Here is a 23,315-nt window from a genome sequence, read left to right as displayed (position 1 = left end):
ACACAATGATGCTAAAGATAAAAACACACCTCATGAGTGCGTCCAAACAAAACAGGACCCTAAGGGGTCTGTTTCATCAATTAAACGTAGGCTAAAGCCTGGTGTTTTCAAATCACAACGTAACCCTCGCGTTTCGTCTCCAGAACACGATGTGGTCCGCCAAGTTCAAGGGAGTCGACATGGGCTTAAGATTCATGTCCAACAAGAACCAGTCTCGCCCACTCAAGGACAGGGGGTTTTATTTCCGATCTCATGCTCGATGAGGAATTTCTCTCAAGTCTCTGATTTGCGAGAATTACTCTCTAGGGGGAAACCAACACAACAAGTAGATCATTCATACTATTGTGAGGGACTTATTTTAGCAGTCCTTTCCGAATGCCACTGTTGTACACCTGAGCCTCGCAAGTCTGTGTTCGATAGACTGGCTGGCGTCGCAAGACCTACCAAGCGGGTAACTGTCATCAGAAAGAAGAAGGTTCTTCTCGTGAAGCTGAATACCCTCAAGGGTCACTGATCAACATGACATCCGCGACAAAGAGGAAAAAGAGCCTCGGCTCCCAATTATGATGAATCAGAAAGAAGCCATTACCCGACCGTTCGAGAAATTTGCGATGAGTTCGAAGGAGTATATCGACATACTCGGACGCGGACAGGAGCTATCCGCTCAGTTGACTATCAAAAGTTGGCCAAAGGAATTACTTCCGATGATGAACATTCAGCAATCATCGAATCTCAATTTTCAAGCTCCTTCGTGGCATGAGCTGTTTCCGTTTACATGACTGGAGGCCCTAAGGATTTAGCCAAAAGAGTTGACGAACACCATGTCATGCTCCAAGCACAACATGAGACACTTCTCCAAATGAAGGATATGTTGGTCCAGCTCCTAGCCGAAAAAGGTCAAAGACCAGAATCCTCTCGGAGGACAATCTTTAAAGGGAAGCAGAAAGCACCCGAGAACTTAGAACATGGGACTCATAATTTGGAGTCTTCTTCCGAAAACGAGAAGGAGATGGAGAGAGAACCGAATCCTCAGTCAATTAAAGTGGATGAGCTAGAAGCCCGCATTAACGCAATAGCTAACTGAAGTGAGCTTCATGAAGAAGGGGTGATATAGCCTTATCATGGTAAATAGGATACAACTCCCTATCCGCCGAAGTTTAAGGCTCCAACATTACAACATTTTGATGGTACATGGTCACCAAACCAACACATCTACTACTTCAAGTCACAGACTAGAGATGTGGTAGCGAATAACGCTATCCTAACCCGTTTGTTCATCGGTACTCCTAAAGGAGTTGCCTTTGAATGGTTTATAAAACTACCTGGTGGATCTATCGAGAAATGGGTATATTTAGAAAGTCTTTTCTTAGCCCAGTTCTTTGAAGATGACACGGAAGTTTCGATCCCGACTCTTCTTGCCACCAAGCAAAAGAAAGGAGAGTCCATCAAGACTTATGTGGAAAGATTCCGCAGCATGGCATTGCGATGCCCGTCAGGTATGACCCTATCAACCTTAGTTGAAAGTTGCAGGCACAACTTGCAGACTCAGCTACTCGCTCAGATGGGAGTGGTAGAATATCGCTCCTGGAGACAATTAGCTTGCAAGGAGAACAAGCCGAAGAGATTATTGCTCGGGTCAAGGCTGAAGAAGTTACTTAACCAAAGCCATAACAGCAACGCAACCAGAACAATACGCCACGCTCCAAGGGAAAGGAGACATTAGCTGCCGATACCGATGCACGCACGCCATCAGGGATACAAGGCAAAACACCAAACCAACAAAGAGCGCCTAAGCAATACTCGTTCAAAGAAGAGCATGTGGACACTCTGTTCCAACTACTTCGGAAGAACAATAAATTGCAACTCCCCGAGATCAGAAAACCAGATGAAGCAGGAAAGGTAGATGACCCCAATTACTATCGCTATCATAGGTTCTTAGGACATCCTACCAGAAGATGTTATGTGTTCAAAGACATCTTGCAAAATTTGGTGAATGCTAACGTACTTACCCTGAAGCCAGAGCAGAAGACTGTATCCACTAACTTGATAGCGGTCCAGTTCGGTGATTTCCTCCTTATAACTGCTACAGATGGCGTCATACCTATCCGTAAAGAGAAAATACACTTGAAAAATATCGACTTACATGGTAAGAAGGATAGGTGGAACCCCTCACTACCCCCAAAAGGGTAGATCATGTGGGTCCATCCCGACCTAATTGAAGATCAACAATGGACAAAAACCACGTCCAAAATAACGGGAGATATAGCTAAGTCATCCAACATGATCATCCCCTCTATTAATGAAAATGATGATCATCTCAAACCTCTCACCGACTCAGAAGAAGAGAGAATTGTCCTCGCGGCCTATCCAGGAGACAATCCTGACACTCGGTCAGGAAAGGTTTATTTGAAAGATTATAACTAGCCGGCCTAAGAAGCTAAAGAACAGCCCTGAGACGCTGGAGGTTCTATACCAAAAAAGCCGGTTGATACAGGGAAACAAAAGGAGCTCCGGTTCAACAAAAATCTTCACCAGGAACTTGGGGAGTCAAGCACTCTTTTCCAATTCAATGTAATAGCGCAGCTGGCCAACATACCAGCCATGATTACTCTATATGAACTCCCGAGGTTGTCCAAAACTACCAAGGAATCTCTCATCGAAGCCTTGAAGAACATGGAGAGCTTTATCACTCAAGTCACTCCAATTCTTGAAGTGTCTGAAGATCAATCTTGCATACAATGCTTACAAGCAGCAAGAAGTCTACCGTGCATATCATTCACTCAAGAGGACATGCAGGTCAAACACAAGCACGCCAGACCGCTATACTATACGGGGTATATCGGATCCTCTGAAATCAGTGGTGTCCAAGTAGACCCAGGCTCTGTGCTCAGTATCATGCCTTACAGAGCACTCGGCCCCTGGGAAAGATCAAACTCAGATGTCAGATTGGAGATCTCAAGTTCGAAGTGACTTGTTACATCATAGATGCGGACACGTCCTATAATTTATTGTTGGGACGACCATGGATTCATGCAAATCGCATTGTCCAATCCACCCTACATCAGGTAATGAAGTATGCCAATGATGAAGGTGAAGTTCAAACCCTAGTTGCGGAAAAATATCCTTTCAGGGGAGTGGAAAACTTCCACACAGATTCGGTGTTCTACTCATAATCACAGGAGGAAGAATAGATTGACAGCAGTAATGAAGCAGATGTTGAGCCAGACCCTGAAGGAAATTTTCCATGGGAATTGAACTTCAATGTAATGGGTCCAGTTGATAATAATAGTAATGACTGAGTGAGGGCGAATGGTGTATTAATGAAGATTTTATTTTGGCGTACTTGCTTGATGAGTCATCTGATAATGAACAAATAAAGAATAAAACTGATGCAGGTACCAACCGTGGCACACATTATGCGCAGAGGCATCCCTCACATTACCAATTAAGTCATCATTTGTGTCAGATGAAGAAGCAGAAGATGCACAAAAGGCTTTCTTCAAAGTCCCATCCAAAAGGAAAGGGCAGAGGCCGATCTATTTCGGTAAAGTCAAACCCGAACCACTCAAACGGGGAAGCTCAGAAGAAGATGATGGAGTTCCTCAATTCCATTATCATGAACCCAATTCTATACATTTAATGAAAAGAATGGGATACAACTTTAACAAAAAACAGGGTTTAAACCTCGGGAAAGGAAGGCGAACACCGATTCGAATGTCTCTAACCCCCGAAGGAAAACCTCCGGATTATTATCAAAAAACTGGAAGGGGTGTGGGTTACATCACAACTCCCTCTGTCTTAGAAAATGAAATCAGTAATTATCTACGTCAGGACCATTCATCCGGAACATCTTCCTAGGAATCCGACGTTAGCGTCGGGCCTTTCTTTAAAAGTCTAACTGTGAACATGGTTTCAACTAGTCATCCAGATGAAGATGCCGGGGGTGACGAAGAGTTAATCGAATCGACCAATGATCCTTGGATCAAACGTCTCAATATTTTGTGGGATATGCGATTCGAACAACGCGAACCACACACTGAAGATAAAGTGATCCAGGTCAACATGGGAGATGAACATGATCCTAAGCCCATCTTCATAGCTAAAAATTTATCATCATATGAGAAAGAGGACCTTATATCTCTCATCCAAGAATATATAGATGTCTTTGCTTAGAACTATGAAGACATGCCTGGTCTTGACCCAAATGTCGCCGTGCATCGGCTCAACATCGATCCGGATGCAAAACATGTTAAACAACAACAACGCAGGTTTCGTCTAGAGATCATGGAAGCAATTGAGTTTGAAGTTAAAAAGCTTATAGACTCGGGTTTTGTTAGAGAGGAACAACACCCAGACTGGGTAGCCAACATTGTTCCAAATCCCAAGAAAACGGTAAGGTCAGAATATGCATCGACTTTCATGAACTCAATACAGCTTGTCCAAAAGACGAGTTTCCTCTTCCTATCACTAATGTCATGATCAAAAATACCTACTGATATGAAAGGATGTCTTTCATGGACGGATTCTTAGGGTACAATCAGATCAAGATGCATCCTGAAGATGAAAAGCATATTGCGTTCAGAACTCCACTGGGGGTGTACTGCTACACAGTGATGCCATTCGGCCTGAAAAACAAAGGTGTAACTTATCAACGCGCATTGAATGTCATCTTTCATGAACATCTACGAAAGAAGATCGAGTGCTACGTTGATGACTTAGCAGTAAAAAGCCAGCATAAAGGCGATCATCTTACAGACTTGAAGACAATGTTCGACATCATGCGAGTCCACCAACTGAAGATGAACCCAACAAAATCTTTCCTTGGAGTATCAAGCAGGAAATTCTTAGAATTTATCGTCACATCCAAGGGAATCTCTCTTGACCCAGAAAAAGTGCGTGCTATTCAAGACATGCCATCTCCGAAGAATCTCAAAGAACTCAGAGGTTTGCAAGGTAGACTAGCCTACATTCGAAGATTCAAAACAAATCTTTCAGGGCGCTGCCAACCTTTCTCTAACTCATGAAAAAAGGAGTATCCTTTGTTTGGGGTGGGGATTGCTAAAGAGCATTCGAGGAGATTAAGGAATATCTTACCTAACCACTGGTTCTTGTAGCCCCAATATCGGGAAAATCATTCCTGTTATACGTGAGAGCTATGGACCATTCTCTAAGAGTTTTATTAGCTCAGAACAACGAGCAAGGTCAAGAACAAGCCATCTATTACCTAAGAAAGACTATGATGAGAGCTGAATACCGGTATAATCCAGTTGAGAAAGAATGTCTCGCTTTAGTATTCGCAGTCCAGAAGATACGACATTATTTGGCAGGACGAACAATTCATTTATCTCTAAAGTGAATCCCTTAAGAGTTCTAATAACAATATGACATGCAATTCATACCCGAAAAAGCTGTCAAGGGTCAAGCATTGGTAAATTTCTTAGCCGATCACCCAATACCAGGGACATCTAAAGTATATGAAGAATTGCCCGATGAAGTCGCCGAAGCTTGCGTCACTCAAGAAGCTACACAAGTATGGAAATTATTCTTTGATGGTGCATCCAGAGCAAATCCTCATGGAGCAATTACCTCGGCAGTCAGAGTGGTGTTCGTTTCTCCGAAGGGTCACATGATCCCAAGAGGATTTTTCCTGATCGAACCCTGTACTAACAACGTAGCCGAGTATAATGCTCTACTACTAGGAATGTAATTTTTTGAAGAACTTAATATTCGACATCTTGAAGCTTACGGTGATTCTCAGCTAATCGTGAATCAAGTCCGAAGGGAATACGAAGTGCGTCATGAAGATCTGATCCCATATTACTTCGCAGTGCTAAAGCAAGCTCAGAAGTTCGAAGGTTTCTTTATTGAATATAGATCTGATCCCATATTACTTCGCAGTGCTAAAGCAAGCTCAGAAGTTCGAAGGTTTCTTTATTGAATATATTCCACGAGCTCTGCTAAAGCAAGCTCAGAAGTTCGAAGGTTTCTTTATTGAATATATTCCACGAGCTCAGAATGCTTATGTAGATGCTTTAGCCTCATTGGCAACCTCATTAGCATTGCCTCCGGGGGCCGAAACTACTATTCCTGTTACAGGAAGCGAGTTATACTGTTCCAAGATTCCTATAGAGGAAAGTTCAGATAAGACACCAACAGGAGAAGTCTGCACAACCTCGATGGAACTTAAAGCTAGAGATTGGCGATTCCCGTACATCGACTATGCTATATATGGAATTTTGCCTGAAGACCCTAAGGAAGTGGCCAATATCAAACGAAAGGCCGTCCAATTCTATTACGATGCAGTTTCTCAAATCCTGTATCATAAATCACATGATAGAGTTTTGCTTTGATTCCTCTCTCGAAAAGAAGCAAAAGAGGCCCTCGAGGAAGCTCATGACGAAATATGCAGAGCTCATCAGCCTGGAGCTAAGTTAGACGATCGTCTCCGACGAATCGGTTATTATTGGCCGAGGATGTTCTCAGACGCAGCGGACTACGCTAAACATTGTCACGCATGTCAAATTTATGGTGATTTTATCCATCAAGCACCATGAAACTTACATCCCACATCTGCTTCTTAGTCATTCAAAATGTGGGACATGGATATCGTGGGACTAATTTCTCCTCCGACTTCCAAAGAACACCGATTCATTCTGGATGTAACCGATTATTTCTCCAAATGGGTGGAGGCAATCCCGTTAAAAGAAGTCAAAACAAAGAATGTGATCAAGTTCATCAAACATCACGTCATCTACCGTTTTGGAGTCCCGAGATGAATAGTTAACGACAATGGGACACAATTTGTTAGCTTTGGATTTCAGAGATTTTGTGATAAGTTTAGAATCCAAAGTGTTGCATCTACGGCATATTACCCAGCAGCGAATGGTCTTGCAGAAGCTTTTAACAAAACTATTGTGAAGCTCCTCAAAAAGTTTGTTTCCAAAAGCCGACGCGATTGGGACGAAAGACTCGACGAATGTTTGTGGGCCTACCGCACAATAGTGAGGACCCCTACAAGAGCTACGCTATTCTCTTTGGTATACAGCTGCGAAGCAGTACTACCACTAGAAATCCAAATCCCTTCCTTAAGAATTACGATTACAACTGGAATGGCAGAAGAAGAGATACATCAACGACGTCTTCAGGAACTTGAAGCTTTAGATGACAAGCGACTGCAAGCTCAGCAATAGATTAAGTTATACCAAGCCCGTATTTCTAAAGCCTACAACAAAAAGGTTAAAGAACGGATTTTTAAGAAAGGCGATTTAGTTTTGGCTAATCGACGACCTATGGTAATGACTCACAAAACTAACGGGAAGTTTAATCCCAAATGGGAAGGACCTTTTGTGATAGAGACAGTCTATTCCAATGGAGCCTACCGTATCATCGATAAAAAAAAATGATAGACTCATGATGCCAATTAATGAGAAATTTCTCAAGAAATATTACCTGTAAATACCAAGTCTCTTGAGCCTAGCTGATAATTACCTGTCGAGAGTTCGTTTAAACAACTGGTTTCTCCTACTTTGTATATCGTCAAGTTAACATTACACCTTTGACGATTGAGGTTGTTGAGAATTATTATAATAAAAGAAAATTTTCAAAATCTACCAGGTGATTATCATCACAGCCTAATTTAGTAGAAGAATCCCAACTTGGAATGCGTTTGGCCTTCCTAAACACAAATCTCACAGCCGCGTTTCAAATCTTGTAACTGCGTTTCAAGTCTCACAGATGTAAGGCCCGACCCTGTGTTCTTTGAAACAGACATACGTCACGATCATTCAAACACAGAAATTCAACTATAGCAAAGAAGTTTCCAGAGAACACTCAACAAATGGGAATGCGTTAGGTCTTCCCAAACGTAAGTCTTATAAATATAGCTCAAATCTCAGACGCAAGGACAAAACCATGCGTCTTTTATAGGCTTACGTTTAAATCATTCAAACGCAAGGAGGTAATTTTTAGAAATTCCAGCATCACAAAAAGATCATAGCATTTCAGAAAATACAAATAGTTCATCACAAGCAAGAGTAGTATTTGCTACGAAAGTATCAAAAAGTTATTACAGGTCAAAAAGTATTATAAAAGTCTTTAAAGAAAAAAAGATGTGAGGCGGGCTTTAGCCTAGGATACGCACGCAGAATGCTTAACTCGAACCTTTGCTTCGGCTCTCCTCCTTAATTCCTCAACAGTAGCAGCAGCAGCAGCAGCTTCTGATCGCTAGGCTCGAAGAGTCTCCTCCTCCTTAATTCCTCAACAGTAGCAGCAGCAGCAGCAGCTTCTGATCGCTAGGCTCGAAGAGTCTCCTCTATCTCTGGCCTCAAGTCAGCACGCTGCAATTCCTCCAAGGCTTCAACAGTGCCTGAGAAGAAGTAAATATTCTCAGCACAATGCAGAGCCTAGCTATGGTTGATACGAGAGAGAGAGTGCAACACGTCCCTAAATGAGCCCTGGAATTCGGGAAATGTGGCCCATCCTTGCTCAGTGATGAGGTAAGCTTGCCTCACCATGTTCTCTAGAAGCTTTGTGAAGAAAGTTACGCTCTCGGGGAGTGGAGTAAAAACCTCAACAGGAAGGACTATAGCCAGGGGGTAATTAAAGAAGCGTCTTCTGAAATGATGAGGGGCGCAGCAGTAGAAGCCCCACCTTGCAACAAAACAAATAAAAGCAAAGTCAGCAATACAGAAAAATTCAAGCGCAGTGTTATAGGCTTGCGTCAAGATCAATTGATACGGGTGTATCTTCTCTTCGGAACTTAGCGATCCTCATGGGAGCTTGAGGATAGATGATTCTCATGCTAGCATGAGAATAGAGGTGTCAAATAGTATAAGGGAACACAGGAGAAAGCATGGAACGAGACGACGAGCAGAAGAATCAAAGTACCCAAATTTCAGCCTGTGAGTCAACTCATGACTATCATGAGTCGACTCATCAGGTTGAGTCGATTCATAACTGTCATGAGTCGACTTATCGCTGGTTGTTAAGTTTTGTCCAGTTTCAGTCGAGTCAACTCATCTCAGTCATGAGTCGACTCATCGAGGGTTTCCTGGTTCGTTTGGGATTCTGTTCACACGAATTCCTGTTGGTTTTGGGTTAGGTTATTTACCAAACTGCCATCCACGTTTGTACACCTATATAAGGGATTGTTTTAGGGTTTCTAAACAATCAGGGAGTTAAATCAAGAGAGATTAACTTGTAATTGAGATTTGGAGAGCTTGTTCTTTAATTCTAGAGTGAGATTGTGAGAGATTGTAAATTGCATACTCATAATCTAGAGAAGGTATTTTCCTTCGCCCAAAATCTGAGTTATTCTTGTATTCTTATTATTTTCTCCTCAACCCACTTTTGATAATTCCGCGATCAAAGGTGCTCGCACGACAACTCGTATCAAGTTGGTTTCAGAGTGATCAGATCCTACGAAGGGGGCATCCTGTGCATGGTGCTGACTCAATCGTAATAGAAGAAGCTTGGTGAGATCCTTACTTCCTTAGAACGAGCCCAAGAATTAAGGAAGGAGAATATGTCTGAAACAGATAACTCAACAAGACTTGATGCCAAGGAGAAGCAGATCGAGATGATCGGTTCGACGCTCAGTCAGCTCGTGGGTCTCATTAACAAAGGGGACAAAAGAGAGGAATCTTCTTCGAAGGATAAGAAGAAAATCATTGAGTCCGATGAAGAGAGCGAGAAGTCTAATTCGGACGGGGGAACCGAGGTTGTTAGGGCTACTTGACATCAAGGGGGTAAAAATAATTACCAAAATTTGAAGATAGATTTCAAAGTGGAGATTCCTGTCTATGATGGGAGTGTCAATGTAGAGAAGCTCGATGATTGGATTGAGCGTATAGAGATGTACTTCACCCTCTACGGATATTCATCCAAGGAGAAGATTGTGTTCGCGACATTGAAGCTTTCAGGACACGCGTTGACGTGGTGGAAATCCTATTGCAAACAGGAGAAGAAGGCAGCGTCGTGGAACAAATTCAAGGAGCTACTCAGGAAACAGTTCTATCCAGTGGGGTTCCTTGAGGAGCGTTGGTACAAGTGGTACGACTTGCGCCAAAGGTTCAATTAGACCGTTCAAGAGTACACGACGGAGTTCCAGCAGCAGGCGATGGTTCTAAACATCGTAACAGACGAATACTCCATCTTCATGAAATACATGGCGAGACTGAATGATTACATTCGTAAGGAGATGAAGCTAATCACGGTCAAGACGATTGCAGAAGCGAGTGTGTAGGCAATAGCCATTGAAGGCAAACAGAAGAAGGGCAACAAAACGAAGAGTGATTCCAAATAGTCGGGAGGCAAGTCTAGTAGCTCTCAACATAAGGAAGAGAAGAAGAAGGGTGATTCGGGGAAGGCAGGATTGACATGCAATCACTTCAAATAGACAGGGTACGTGGTTGATCGTTGCTGGGATAAGTACCCTCATCTGAAGCCGAAAGGGTTGAAGAAGAAGGAGGAGAAAAAGGCGTACATGATAGCACAGGGTCCGAAAGAGGTTCTCTAGATGACAGAGCCCAACAACAGCCTTAACCTTATGGCGGGGAAACAGGCCACTAAAGAAGACGACCCGAGGGAGCAGCTCTTTGTTCTGAAGTTGCAGGTCAAGACTAGCTTGGTGGATGCCATTGTAGACACAGGGAGTCAGAAGAACCTGATATCTGAAGCGTTAGTACAAAAGCTGGGATTGAAGATGGTGAGGCATCCGAAGCCCTATCCATTAGGGTGGATTCAGAAGGAAGCGGGATTGAGTGTGGTGAACCAGTGTAAGTTCTGATTTGCACTCCATGAGTCGTTTATTGATGAGGTCACATGCGATGTGGTTCCGTTGGATGTCTGTCAGGTTATTTTGGTCAATCCTTACTTGTGGGATAGACACGCAGTATATGATCGGTGGGCCCAAAAGTATACGTTCACCAAAGATGGTGCGCAATTTATTTTTTGTTCGGCATCTCTTTCGCAAGAGACAAGTTTGGTGATGGTGACTCAGGCTAAGAGGTTGGTGTATGCGGGCAGGAGGTTCATGTTATTGTTCATTCGGCCTTATGAAGAACAGCTGAGTAGGATATGCTTGTCCATATTAAGCAAGCTTCAGGAGGGAGATCTTGACAGTTTGAAGGCCAAGTATGCGGACTTGTTTTCGGAAATCACGGGACTACCACCACAGCGAGGTGTAGAGTATGAGATTATATTGACTGGTGAGAGTTCCTTGCTAAACATAGGCCTATACTGCACATCAATACAGGAGTCCGAAGAGATCAAGAAGCAAGTTCAGGAGCTCTTGGTGACGGGAGTGATAGTGCCGAGTTGTTCACCTTGAGGGTCGCTGGTGTTATTGGTGCCCAAAAAGGATGGAGGTTGGCGCATGTGCATGGATTACCGGGCGCTCAACAAGATAACGATCAAGAATCGTTACCCACTACCACAGATCGATGATCTTATAGACCAGTTAGAGAGAGTGAAGTTCTTCACGAAGTTGGATCTGAAGTCTGGCTATCATCAGGTAAGGATTCGGGAGGAAGACACTTGGAAGACGGCGTTCAAGATCAAACAGGGCCTGTTCGAGTGGTTGGTGATGCCGTTTGGGTTATGCAATGCTCCGGTGACTTTTATGAGGCTCATGAATGATTTGTTCCGACCTTTCATAAAGGATTTCGTGATTGTGTACCTTGATGATATTTTGGTGTACAGCAGGACCTGGGAGGAGCATCTTGTTCATGTGGAGAAAGTATTTAGAGTGTTGCAGGATGGACTACTGAAGCTCAACGGGAAGAAGTGCGAGTTTGGGAAGGACGAGTTGATGTATCTCGGCTTTATCGTGGGGAAGGGCCAGAGGAGGATAGATCCGGGTAAGGTGGCGGTGATCATGAAGTGGCCGACGCCGAAGACAGTGACTAAAGTAAGAAGCTTCATGGGGGCTTGCCAGTATTTGCGCATGTTCATTCGATATTTTTCGACTTATACAGCACCATTACATGGCCTCACAAAGGCTAAGGTTCAGTTCGAGTGGGGAAGGACGCATGAGGAGGCTTTTCAATTGCTAAAGAGAAAGATCTCAGAGGCACCAGTATTAGCGTTGTCGAATTTGTAGCGGACTTTCCAGGTGGAGACCGACGCATCTAGTTATGCGATAGGCGCGGTGTTAATTCAGGATGGGAAGCCAGTGGAATATCATTCTGAGTTGTTTTTGGGTGCTATTGCGAACTACCCGACCTATGACAAGGAGTTTTATGCATTGTATCAAGTGATCAAACATTGGAGGGTGTACTTGTTGAGGAAGGAGGTGGTTGTGCACTCGGACCACAAGCCGTTGGAGTTCTTATATGCCCAGACAAAGCTACAGCAGGCACGACACATGAAGTGGATGTCGTATTTGATGGCTTTCAACATCATTATTAGGTACAAGAAGGGGGCGACAAATAAGTTGGCCCATATGTTATCTCGTTCGCCGGTAAGGGCTTTATTGGTGGCGACGCGCATTCAGCCATTGGTTCCTTTGGAGTATGTACAGCTGTACTCATCCAGTAGAGACTTCGGTAGTGTGTTTGAGCAGGTGAAGGCTGGTCAAAAGGGGGAGTATGCACTTGGAGAAGATGACTTGTTGTATCGTGGAACATCACTATGTATTCCGGAGGATGGTGATAGGTTGCAATGGATTCGGGAAGCATATACCTCGCGTGTGCAAGGCATTTTAGAATTCAGAAGACACTTCTCAATCTACGGCGACATGTGTTTTGGCCACGGATGCTTGATGATGTGACCAAGTATATTGGAGGGTGTAAGTTATGCTGTATTTCGAAGCCTTCTAACAGAAAGAGGGGATTGTACCTATCACTACCGGTTCCTTCTAGGCCGTGGGAGAGTATATCTATGCACTTTCTAGGAGGATAGCCAACTACCAAGCGTGGGCATGACTATTTGTACATTGTGATGGACCGGTTCAGTAAGATGGTGTTTTTGATTCCTTGTAAGAAGACCGTGACGGGAGCGGGTGCAGCACAATTGTTCTTTGAGCATGTGTGGAAGCATTTTGGGTTACCGAGTTTGATCATTTCGGATCAAGACAGCCGGTTTCTCGGGTATTGTTGGGATTTTTTGTGGAGTCTGATGGACACTAGATTAAAGAAGGGCACGACTTTTCATCCACAAACAGACGGGCAAACAGAGGTAGTCAGCCGGACTATGGTGCACATGTTGCGGGGGTATAATTCCAGGCATCCCAATACTTGGGATGAGAGCTTACCATATTTGCAGTTTGCTTTTAATCGGGCAATTCATGGATCTTCGGGAAAGTCACCGTTTGAGACTTGTTATGGATTCTTACCGCCGAGTCTGTTTGATCTCGTGTTTTCAAGTGAAGATATGATGGACGGCAAGGAGGGGAATGAAAGACAACGGGCTCAGTAATTTCTGGAGAAGATTGCACAGATTCATGCCACGGTTGAAGCACAATTAAAGAAGTCGCAAGCAAAATACAAGGCGAAGCATGATCAACATCGGGTTCCTTGTAACTTTGGCATGGGCGATATGGTGTGGCTGAAATTGAGTAAGGAGAGGCTAAAAGGAGAAGGTAAGAAGTTGAAGCCTATTCGTTATGGTCCGTTTCGGATTCTCGATCAGATTGGCGACAACGCTTTTAGGCTGGATTTGCCACCTTACTTAGGTATGTATTCGGTGATCAATGCCGAGTACTTGAAGTTGTTTAAGCCTCCATTACTGGATGATGAAGGTGATGACAAGGTGATCTTACCGCATGTTGATGACTTATGGTTTGATAGAGAGGAGTCGCTGAAGGAAGACTGCATTTTGGAGCGAAAGACGACCACGACAAGAAGGGGAATGAAGGAGTCGTTTCTCATTTGACGTCAAGGTCAAGTTCCTAGCAAGGCTAAGTGGTTCAATAAGGAAGGAGGGGCTCGCGAGTTTCCTCAACTAAAGTTCTAACTTGAATGGGACTTCAAGTTCTTAAAGAGGGGACACATGATACGGGTGTATCTTCTCTTCGGAACTTAGCGATCCTCATGGGAGCTTGAGGATAGATGATTCTCATGCTAGCATGAGAATAGAGGTGTCAAACAGTATAAGGGAACACAAGAGAAAGCGTGGAACGAGACGACAAGCAGAAGAATCGAAGTACCCAGTTTTCAGCCTGTGAGTTGACTCATTACAGTCATGAGTCGACTCATCAGGTTGAGTCGACTCATAACTGTCATGAGTCGACTCATCGCTGGTTGTTAAGTTTTGTCTAGTTTCTGTTGAGTCGACTCATCTCAGTCATGAGTCAACTCATTGAGGGTTTCCTGGTTCATTTGAGATTCTGTTCACACGAATTCCTGTTGGTTTTGGGTCTGGTTATTTACCAAACTTCCATCCACATTTGTACACTTATATAAGGGATTGTTTTAGGGTTTCTAAACAATCAGGGAGTTAAATCAAGAGAGATTAACTTGTAATTGAGATTTGGAGAGCTTGTTCTTCAATTCTAGAGTGAGATTGTTAGAGATTGTAAATTGCATACTCATAATCTAGAGAAGGTATTTTCCTTCGCCCAAAATCTAAGTTATTCTTATATTCTTATTATTTTCTCCTCAACCCATTTTTGATAATTCCGCGATCAAAGATGCTCGCACGACAACTCGTATCATCAACTTGAACACAAGGGATCTATACCCGCGTTGAATCATTGTGAATGCAGTGAATTGTGTTATGAATTTTCAGTCTACGTCAAATGCAGCAGGATCAAGCCATTATGTCAAAACGAAGGGATCAACCCTTCGTGTCATCAATAAACGCAGAAATTTCTTCCTGTGCTCAAGATTAAGGGATTGACCCTTCGTTTCGTCAATGAACACAAGAATGTCTTTTAGCGTTCGAAATTAAGGAGACGAACAGTTTTCGTCGAAAGACGCAGAAATTTCTTCTTACATTTCAGATTGAAGAGACGAATCGTATTCGTCATCATCAACCAGAACCCACTTAAGGGATTTTGAAGAAAACTCATTAAAAAGAACGCTAAACAGAAGAGACAGCATGGCTTACCTTGATGCCCAGGCATTGGTAAGGGAGGCGTCGACGTCGGCCCGGAAGTGGACCCAAAAGTATTCGCCGACGACGATCTGGGATGCGCCGCATTTTTGTCTCCGCTCGAGCAAGACTTCTTGGAGGCTATGGCTGGAAGACAAGGTGGAGTAGTCGAAGAACTTTTTAGAATTAACGAGAAAAAAATTGTTTCTTAGTTCAAGAAGGAAGCTGAAGCGTTTGAGGCTCTTGACAAGACTAATCAGGCCCATTTATGAACAATTAATGATGGTAATATAGAGTTCCGAGACTCCCGCCAAGTATGGTCTCTTCATCATCATTATAGTCGTTTGGACTTCTGATAAGACACGGGACAAGACCCTGCGTCCATAAGATAAGCAGGCAAAGCTAAACATATTTGTATATCATATGTTTCATATTCTATTGTATTTGGAAAAATATTGAGTTTTAGGATTTTAGACTTAATAACAATATTTTATACCTTTTATCAAGTCTATAAATCTATTAAAAACTTTTTAAAACTTTATTTAAACTCATTTTGTTAAAATCAAGCTTTTACTAGTTCATATTAATGTGATTTTACAAAATGAAGAGATTTCTCATTTGGGAGGAGGAAATGAAGAAATTCTTTTTGTAACATATTTATTTTCATGTTAATAATTATTTTCCAAAGTTTTAAATTTTTTGTAATTTATTTGATATTTTTACTGTTCAAAATAGGTTGTGAACAGGTTTTGAGTCGACCCATGAATAGTGATGAGTCAACTCATAAACTGTTATGTAGTTTATATTTTCGTTTGATGAGTCGACCCATGAGGTCATGAGTCTACCCAAATAGTATGAGTCGACTCATGCCTGTCATGAGTCGCCGAAGAACTGTGCTGGAAAATGTGTTTTCATCTGATAAGTCGACCCATGACTTCATGAGTCTACCCATACATGATGAGTCGAATCATGATTTTTATGAGTCGACTTATAAGCTATTTTTTAGCCTGTAATGGCTAGTTATGAGTCGATCCTTGAACAATGATGAGTCGACCCATAACCTGTAATGGTTAATTTTCTAGCTTTCTGTTTTTTTTATCTTTTTGTTGGGTTTTCTTGGTTTCTTATGTGCTTTGGAGTTTCTTATAAGTATTCCATCATACCTCAGTTTTCAAATCATGAAGAAATTATTTAAACAAGTTTAAAGAATGTTTAAGTTTGTTTTAGTTTGTTTACAAGTTTGGTTTGTGAAGAAGTTTTCACAAGACAAAGAGGAGATCATAAATTTGTGTTTGAGGTTTCATCTCATCTCTCTCTCACTCTTGTTATATAGAGAAGTTTTCCTAAACTCAATTATAGCTTTGTATTTACATTATTTAATGATTATAATTTTTCATTAGGCTAGATTTTCATATTGAGTTTAGTTTGTTTTTATTTCTCTTTATTTATACACATGACCATTGAGCTTATAGTATTTGTATACATTGTTTAATTTGGGTTGTGGTGAGTGTGACTTAGAGAGTGAGCCTACATTGTGTTATCATCTATTGTAGAGAATAAATTTGTATTTGTTAGCCTTAATTGTGAGTATTCATTTGTATTACACAAGTACACCAAGAGGAGTGTGGAGGTGAGAGACGTGGCCTGTCCTAAGAAGAGTGGCGTTAGTAGTAAAGCCTAGTGAGCGGTAATAATTCTGAGCACTTGAGGGAGACACGTGAGAGGTCAACACTTGAGGTGGTATTTGTGTAGTTAAATTATGAGGGATTGTGAATGTTGATCGGTGAGCGTTAAAAACAGATATTGTGAGGTGTAAACATTTTTGAGTGAACATCGAAAACCTGATTGTGATAGTGGATTCTCCCCGAGAGTGAGGAGCAGAGACGTAGGTTGGAAGGACCGAACTCTTGTGTTTGCATTGCTCATTTGTCCACTATCTTGCTTATATCGTTTTATGTTTATTTGCCCTTAATTATATATTCTTGCTCATAATTAGTTGTATATATACTTACAAGAAAAATTTGTTAGTAAGTTTTAAATAGGCATTAAACATGATTAGAATAGCATATTACCCTATTCACCCTGCTCTACGACGCTAAAAATTGGTAAAAGAGCTTGGTTCTCTTGATTAGAGTCTTAATCGCCTAGAATCAAAGCTCCTTGTTCTCATATTTGTGCTAATCTAGTTTTGAGATTATTTGCATCTTGCTTGCACATTTTTAATTATGGATATGTATGCACCTTGCTTAGGCTATGATCCTTAAATTGCTCCTAAATTCAATGCTTTCCACTATGGTCAATACTGTTTTAGATTTAAAATATTTGTTAGATCTAAACATTTTGATTTATAAAAAGTTATCGAGTGTGCTTATATTGTGCCCACGTTGGAGAAATCCACATGGAGCAAAAATGATAAAAGATCATTTACAATGAACTAGATTTTGTTAGAATACTTGCTAAATACTTTTGACTCATCTTTTCAAACAAGTTTGTTCATTTTAATAGTACTTAAAAATTATGAACATTTATTGAAGCACATCAAGGTAACTTAGAGAAGATTTAACGCACTTTGGCAGAATCGACTTCCAGTAAAATTGGAGCATCATCATCATCTTGCACATGGCCACTAGGGGATAACCCTAATGTGGTAAGCAATTTGGAATCCGATAGTAAATTATCCATTAATGAACTTGCTTGTGCATATGATAAATTAATGTATGCCTACACAAAGTTGCATAAAAATTTTATTAACTTAAAAAGCAAGCATATTATTTTAAAATCCGATGATGAGGAGCTAGTATTCAAATTTGATATCATTGCTGAAGAGAATGTTACACGTAAAGAAAGCAACGATATATTAAATTTATAAAATAAAAAATTAACCTCATTAATTGCTAGCTTATCTCATGCTAAGATAGATGCCATGCTAGAAATAGAAACAGTTAGAAATGAATTTGTTTCTTTTAAGAATAATCATGTTTGCTCTACTTCTAGTGTTAATGCATATGTGTCTAATAATGAGTTGAATGTTGTTAAAAATCGTATTTTATCTTTAGATTCATCTCTTAATACATGCATTGATAATCATAAGAAGCTTATGAATATGTGTGCCAAGTCTAAAGCTACTACATATCAAGACCCAATACATCATGCACACATATATAGCAAACTTTACAAATGCTCTATTTGCGACGGAAAAATATATATTGCTAAATTTTATTGTAATGCACAAAAACCTACCAAGCCTAATCATTCTTATGCATCTCTTCAAGCTTCTTCATCACTCACACATGTACATGCACCTATTGCACATCATAAACATGCTCATGTGTATAAGTGTGATTTTTGTGATTATTTTGATCATTTGACCAAATTTTATTTTGATTTGAAAAGAGTTTCCCAATTGCAAAAAAAAATTTAAAGAACAATCTACTTTTCAAATGAGTCTTGTGCATAATTATTTGGTTAACATAAATCATTTCAACCTTTTTGTTGCATAAATTGCAATCGTAAAGGTCATTTATACAATTATTGTTTTGACCGTATTCGTGCACGAAATACGCCCGAATAGGTTCATAACGTAAGGGCCTTGAACTTAAATGACAGGTGTCATGTCCATAAATTTTCCGGCACCAATAGTGTTTGGGTGCCAAAATCTTCTTAATTTTAAATTCAAGAGTTTTTAGTGTTTTTATTTTTTTGCTTTTGAAAAACGTATTTTAAATTTTCAAAATGAAAACAATTTTTAAGTCAATTCTTTTGTTTTCATTTTATTTTATGAATGAGAAGTTTATGTTTGAGCAACCCCCCAAATTGATTGATCCTTTATTTCAAAATCATGTTTACCAGTTGCTGAAAGATTTATGGGTTGAAACTAGTTTCAAGAGCTTGATATGCTCACCTCTCTTGGTTCTTATAAAAAATAATTTATTTTTTGTATTCTTTAAACTGTGGTTCATGTTTCTTATGTGATTAGTAATCCCGGTTTTAACTATGTAAGTTTTTGGTTTATTTTTTGATATATGTGTTGAAAAAGGGAGAAACAAGTGTTTGTGCATGTTTTGACTTCTTTTAATGTATTACCCTAGCCTTTATTGCATACATCTTATAAGGCATTTTGATAGGGGGAGCTTTTTCCCTATTTTGTTTATACTCACTTGTGCTTTGTGTTAGGGGGAGTTTTCACTCTCTTCTTATTCATATTTTTTTCCCCAATTTTGATGATGACAACGGGGGAGAAACATTGTGAGTATAACTTTTGTTTTATGCATGACGTTTATAATTTACATATTCTTTTAGTATCATGCATAATTTATAACTCTTTGAGTAGATTGTTTGTCATCATCAAAAAGGGGGAGATTGTTAGCCTTGTTAGGTATCATGTTAACAAGCCTACTAGCTAATCTCATTTTTATGATTACAAACAATTCCTTAAAACGTGTGTCGAGTATGTGCATTTGTTTTGTTAGGTAATCTACACAAATATTTCTTGGAGGTTGGATGGCATTGAACCTACACGATCATATCTATTGGAGGATGGAAAGAATATGTGATTGAAGCAATGCATTCAAGTCAATGATTCAAAATCAAGCTTCATCCGCAAACCAGGACAAGCTAGTTGAAATTCATGTGCTTGGGTATATTAGTTTTACGTTGTTTACTTTGTGTGTTAATACTTAAAGCTCAAATCATACACACATGATTTATTGGTTTATACATTTCTCTATTCATCCACAACCACAAGATTTATAAACAAATAGATATTTATATACATACATATTTGTTTTACATATATGTGGATAATTTGGTTTGGTTTAACTATATAGATATGAAACAATAAACATATTTATATATCACATGTTTCATATTCTATTATATTTGGAAAAATATTGAGTTTTTAGATTATAGACTTGCTAACAATATTTTACACCTTTTATTAAGTCCATAAATCTATTGGAAAGTTTTCAAAACATTGTTTAAACTCATTTTGTTAAAATAAAGTTTTTACAAGTTAATATTTATGTGATTTTGCAAAATGAAGATAATTCTCATTTGGGAGGTGCAAATTGAGAAATGTTTTTTGTAACATGTTTATTCTCATGTTAATAATTATTTTCCAAAGTTTTAATTTTTTTGGAATTTATTTGATATTTTTAAAGAGGGTTTAAAGTTAATTTTTACTGTTCAAAATAGGTTGTGATGTTTTAAGTCGACTCATGAACAGTGGTGAGTCGAGTCATAAACTATTGTGTAGTTTGTATTTTCGTCTGATGAGTCGACCCATGAGGTCATGAGTCGACCCAAACAGTATGAGTAGACTCATGCCTGTCATGAGTCGACCCAAGAACTGGGCTACAAAATGTGTTTTCATCTGATGAGTTGACCCATGATATCATGAGTCGACCCGTACATGATGAGTCGACTCATGACTTTTATGAGTCGACTCAGAAGCTATTTTTCAGCCTGTAACAGCTAGTTATGAGTCGACCCATGAACAGTGATGTGTCGACCCATAACCTGTAATGATTAATTTTCTAGCTTTTTGTTTTTTTTTATCTTTTTGTTAGGTTTTCTTGGTTTCTTATTAGCTTTGGAGTTTCTTATAAGTACCCCATCATACCTCAATTTTCAAATTAATGATAAAATTATTTAAACAAATTTAAAGAGTGTTTAAGTTTGTTTTAGTTTGTTTACAAGTTTGACTTGTGAAGAAGTTTTCACAAGAGCAAGAGGATATCATCAATTTTTGTTTGAGGTTTCATCTCATCTCTCTCACATTCTTATTATGTAGAGAAGTTTTTCTAAACTCAATTCTAGCTTTGTATATACATTATTCATTGATTATAATTTTTTATTAAGTAAAATTTTCATATTGAGTTTAGTTTGTTTTTATTTCTCTTTGTTTACACACACCACCATTGAGCTTATAGTATTTGCATACATAGTTTAATTTGGGTTGTAGTGAGTGTGACTTAGAGAGTGAGCCTACATTGTGTTTCCATCTATTATAGAGAATAAATTGTATTTGTTAGCCTTAATTGTGAGTATCCTTTTGTATTACACAAGTACACTAAGAGGAGTGTAGAGGTGAGAGACGTGGTCTATCTCAAGAGGAGTAGCGTCAGTAGTAATACCTAGTGAGAGGTAATAGTTCTGAGCACTTGAGAGAGACACGTGAGAGGCCAACACTCGAGGTGGTATTTGTGTGGTTACATTGTGAGTGATTATGAATGTTGATCGATGAGCGTTGAAATCCGATATTGTGAGGTGTATACATTTTTGGGTGAATGTCAAAAACTCGATTGTGATAGTTGATTCTCCCCAGGAGTGGGGAGTGGGGAGCGGAGACGTAGGTCGGAAGAACTGAACTCTTGTCTTTGCATTGCTCATTTGTCCACTATCTTGCTTATGTCGTTTTAAGTTTATTTGCCCTTAATTACATATTATTGCTCATAATTAGATGTATATTATACTTGCAAGAATAATTTGTTAAAAAGTTTTAAATTGGCATTAAATTGGAATAGAGTAGCATATTATCCTATTCACCCTCCTCTACGGCGCTAACAATTGGTATCAGAGCTTGGTGCTCTTGATTAGAGTATTAATTGCCTAGAGTCAAAGTTCCTTGTTCTCATATTTGTGCTAATCTAGTTTTGAGATTATTTACATCTTGCTTGCACATTTTTAATTATGGAAAAGTATACACCTAGCTTAGGCTATGATCCTAATATTGCTCCTAAATTCAATGCTTTCCCATATGCTCAATGGTGTTTTAGATTTAAAATATTTGTTAGATATAAATATTTTGATTTATCAAAAATTTTCGAGTGTGCTTATATTGTGCCCACCTTGGAGAAATCCAAGTGGAGCAAAAATGATAAAAGATTGTTTATAATGAATAAAATTTTGTTAGAATACTAGATAAGTGCTTTTGATTCTTCTTTTTCTAATAAGTTTATTCATTTTTATAGTGCTTACAAATTATGGATATTTATTGAAGCACATCAAGGTAACTTGGAGTAGATTCAACGCGCTTTGGCGGAATCGGCTTCAAGTAAAATTGGAGCATCATCATCGTCTTGCACACTGCCACTAGGGATAGCCGTATTTTGGTAAGCGATTCAGAATCCGATAGTGAATTATCCATTACTAAACTTTCTAATGCATATGATAAATTAATCCATGCCTACACAAAGTTGCATAAAAATTTTATTGACTTAAAAAGTAAGCATGTCATTTTAAAATACGATCATGAGGAGCTAGTATTCAAATTTGATATCATTGCTGAAGAGAATGTTACACTTAAAGAAAATAATGATATGTTAAATCTAGAAAATAAAAAATTAACCTCATCAATTGCCAACTTATCTCATGCTAAGATAGATGCCATGCTAGAAGTAGAAACAATTAGAAATAAATTTGATTCTTTTAAGAATAATCATGTTTGCTCTACTTCTAGTGTTAATGCATATGTGCCTAATGATGAGTTGAATGTTGTTAAAAATCATATTTCATCTTCAGATTCATCTCTTCATACATGCGTTGATGATGATAAGAAACTTATGAATATGTGTGTCAAGTCTAATGCTACTACATATCAACACCCAATACATTATGCGCACATATATAACAAAGTTTGCAAATGCTCTATTTTTGGCCGAAAATGATAAATTGCTAAATTTTGTTATAGTGTACAAAAACCTATCAAGCCTAATCATTATTATGCATCCTATCAAGCTTCTTCATCACACACACATGTACATGCACCTATTGCACATCATGAACATGCGTATAAGTGTGATTTTTGTGATCGTTTTGGTCTTTTGACCAAATTTTGTTTTAATTTGAAAAGAGTTTCCCGTTTGCAAAATAATTTTAAAGAATAATCTACTTTTACAAATGCGTCCCCTACACAACCATTTGCTCAACACAAATCTTTTCAACCTTTTTAATGTACAAATTGCAATCGTAAAGGCCATTTATACAATTATTATTTTGATCGTATCCATGCACAAAATACGTCCAAATGGGTTCATAACCCAAGGACCTTAAATTTAAATGATAGGGGTCATGTCCATAAATTTTTCAGCACCAATAGTATTTGGGCGCCAAAATCTTCTTTATCTTAAATTCAAGATTTTTTAGTGTTTTTATTTATTTTTTTGGGTTTTGAAAAGTGTATTTTAAATTTTCAAAATGTAAATAATTTTTTAAGTCAATTCTTTTGTTTTCATTTAATTTTATGAAAGAGAGGTTTATATTTGAGCAACCCCCCCCCCCCG

Source organism: Asparagus officinalis, chromosome 6 (genome assembly GCF_001876935.1).
Source record: "Asparagus officinalis chromosome 6, Aspof.V1, whole genome shotgun sequence".
Classification (NCBI taxonomy): Eukaryota; Viridiplantae; Streptophyta; class Magnoliopsida; order Asparagales; family Asparagaceae; genus Asparagus; species Asparagus officinalis.
Note: the sequence above shows the minus strand (reverse complement) of the source record.